Here is a 3,846-nt window from a genome sequence, read left to right as displayed (position 1 = left end):
AAGTGCAGAAACTGGACTCAAGAGCGTGACAGCCTGGCTAGAGAACAATTTACTAACCTTGAATGCTTCTAAATCCAAATACTTATGCTTCACTAAGTCCGATAATTACTTCCAAGGTCTGGGCCAAACTATCACGTTACATACCTATTCATGTAATAATGAACATCCAGGTCAATGTACTTGCGACGTACTTACAAGAGCCAAAAGCATTCGATATCTCGGCGTACAGGTCGACGACACTCTAAGTTGGAAGGAGCACATATCACACATTTGCACACGGGTCAGAAGGCTTATTTATATATTTAAGCAACTGCGTACAGTCGCAAATAAAAAGACTCTCATCCTAACTTACAAAGCGCTCTGTCAAAGTGTTATTTACTATTGTGTGACGGTATGGGGTGGAGTACCGAAAACAAGGCTGATTGATCTAGAAAGGGCACAAAGAGCAGTACTGAAGGTACTAATGCGCCTTCCGTACCGACATCCTACCAATGCATTATATGAGGAGTCTCAAGTGCTCTCAGTTAGGAAGCTCTTTATACTCCAATCCCTGCTAAGATACCACCGCACTTCAGCCAAACTGCTGCTACACTCGTCAAAAAGAAAACCACGCTGCCCTATACCTCTTATCAAAACTAGTTTTGCGCAAAGGCACTATAACTTTCTTGGGCCTTTGATATATAATCAAATATTAGCTCAGTGCGACATCAACCTAGGAGCTCTAAACTACTTTAAATTCAAAAAATACGCAACGCAATGGCTATTGACTCTCGACTACGACCAATCTGAAAATCTTTTAAAAATAAAACAATAAAAAGTGAAAAAAAAAAAAAAAACATCAATATAAAAATAAATTAACATCCATGACTATGCACACACACACACACAGTCGCACAGACACACACACACACACAGTCGCACAGACACACACACACCCCACAAATACACTTATCTAATATCATATTTTTGTACTGTAGTAACGTAAGATCATAAATAAGAGAAGGCGCTGTCTCCTGTAACACAGGTTACACCTAGCACAGGTGACAGAGCTCTATTAAATTTGTAAAAATATATTTAGTTCAATAAAGAATTTTTAATTTTTTTTTTTTTTTAATTAAGACGTCTGATAGAGGTGTACAGAAGAGTAGTACATACTTTGCGACTCTCCGTAATAAATCGTAATGTGAACTTACTACTTGTATAATTACTATTGCTTAGTAATTATGAGTAAAACAAATTTATTAAGAATTGTTTTTTATTTATGAATTACGATAACATATTATTTGTGTTCTAATTCAAGGACATTTCGATCACGCCATATGATGCATAATCTATAATCTAAATGTTACGATAAAGTCTATGATACATAGTTACACTTATCTAGATTGATTCGAATTTTAAAATTATATGTTTTACTAACATTTTTTAATTTTAAAATTATATGTTTTACTAACAACATATTAAAATTAAACCTTTAAATATCTAACATAGACAACGAAGGCAACAAATATATAATGAATTATGTAATAAATAACATATTAAGACAATCTATAAACGTAACTTAATGTATTATTTATTCATTCACTTTGTCAGTGGTATAGAGATAAAATGTTTTTGTTTTTCTTTCATTATTAAGGTCAAGAAAATATTTTTTTACGATCTAATGTAATGCTTCGATTTTAAATTCATATTTCTAAAAGCCAAATAAATAATAAATTATATGTACCTTAAAAAGAGATGATAAAAAATTCAGACAATGATAATTTTAAATATATGAGAGACGTTTACCTCGCAATTTATAGCGATTATATATTTAACACAAAAAATGAAGTTAACACAATACAAAGTGGTCAAAGACATTCGAAGGTCCGTCACTGCGTCATTAACGCCACGATCCTGTCATTTTGACATTGTTTACCGTTTATTTTTGTAGAACCATAGAGTATATACCTACTCTCAATCTCTGTGCAAAACACCTTAAATATATGAAAGTGTCCATTACACATAAAATAATACAAATTGAATATTCATTATCATCACATTTCAGTCTTGTCACCACGCTACAAATCACTGATGTTTAAGATACGTTACTCATCTGTTTTCTTGAGCAGCAACTCTAGCACAAGTTTCACAGTTGACGTGCGATCGAAAGTTATTATTATTATTCTTCCTTCGGACGGCATGATTTCGTTCCCTGGACGGGAATTTCTGTATCTTCCTCTCTTGTACTTCAACGGCCTCAGTTCTCCTTATCCGGCGGTATATCTCCGCCCACTCGAGTTGTTTTATAGCCATGCACATGATAGACGTGTATACACGACGACAGTACGTTTGATTGTGTCGCCTTCGTATTGTTTTTGATTTCAATTTTCAATGCGCTTGCGACGCGACAGAACGCTCAAGGTCTACAATTTTTTCCTTACGCCGTCTTCCGAACGCGATCGTATATGACTCGAGAACGTACGAAAGTTAAGTGGCTTCGATTGGCCTTATCACTGGCCCGAACGACTTCGGTTCAACGTCTGCCTGATAAGACGCGGTCATTTTTGTTTCAATGTGTTCAGTCATGTTACAGTTCCATTCAAACTTTATAGCGGCTTGGGTTTGTAACATTGTGACGCTGCGCAAAACATAATTTAGGTATCGGGTATCTAGGTATTGGGGGGACTTAAGGGGATGCGACAAACACGGACGTGCAATTTCTTCCACCCGCAATTGGCCCACCAGCCACTTAACCCGTAGCAATAAAGTTAGAAATTCATAATACCTACATACTTGAGTACATCACGAATGTCTTGACAGTGATGCATAAATTTCATTACTTCACATCACTAAATAGCACTATTGTTATTACATTATAAGCGACCTCGTCAGACGCAATTTCACCTTTACTTTATAATTGCACTCAAGTTAGGCAAACATATTGCAGAACACTGCCTACGATTACGTTTGTATGTTTCGTATATCCATTTTTTTAAAAGAATTCTTGATTCCAAACAGAATAGAAATTTTATACCCATTTAAATATGAAATAACGTATCATTTCATAATTTGAAATTAGTAAAAATTGTACTTTTAAGTTATACATTAAAATATTATCAAGTAACTTACCTCCAGGGATGCGAGATGAAGCCGGGACATAGTTCAGGGCAGTTGTCGCAGGGCCTGCCTTCCGACACCTCCTTTATTCGCACGCCCTGCCGACAAAAGGAAGTGAATTAGTAAAAAAATCATAACTAATCGCGACAACTTTAAGAAGCTGACCTCGTATGATTCGATATTGAAATTAAAATGCGCTACCATCCTCCAAATACGATCGTCCTCGTCATTCTTCAGCATATCATTGTTCTCTTCCTCGTCACTTGAATCGCATTCGCTATAACTATCTGACGTAGTCTCACTATCCCTCCTATTTGAAAATAGCTTAAAGATCCCTCCTTTTTCTCTCCACGATTCCCCTTCTACACTACCCGATCTTCTGTGTTTCTTTCTTGTAATTTTAAAAGGAACTTGTTTTAGTTTTGGTTGTTTAAAGGATTCTTTCCGTGTAGTCGGTTTGCTGTATAGTTTATCATAATCTTCTTCGGATACGCCACAATGGTTGAGAAGGAAATCTTTTCTTATCTGTTCCCTTCCAGCTAGATCTCTCCAGAATGTCTCTTCTTTTCTAACTCCTAGATAGTAATCCAGTTCTCTGTCCCCTAAATCTTGGTCACTGTCTTTGTCCTTTTCCTCTTCGTTTTTATTGAATTCCCTCTCTTCATTCCCCTCATTATCTTCCACAAGTCGTGCCAGAAGGCGATACTTTCTTGTATTCGGAACTTTTTTAAGTAGATTGGCGGTATT

This window comes from Papilio machaon, chromosome 6 (genome assembly GCF_912999745.1).
Source record: "Papilio machaon chromosome 6, ilPapMach1.1, whole genome shotgun sequence".
Lineage (NCBI taxonomy): Eukaryota > Metazoa > Arthropoda > Insecta > Lepidoptera > Papilionidae > Papilio > Papilio machaon.
Note: the sequence above shows the minus strand (reverse complement) of the source record.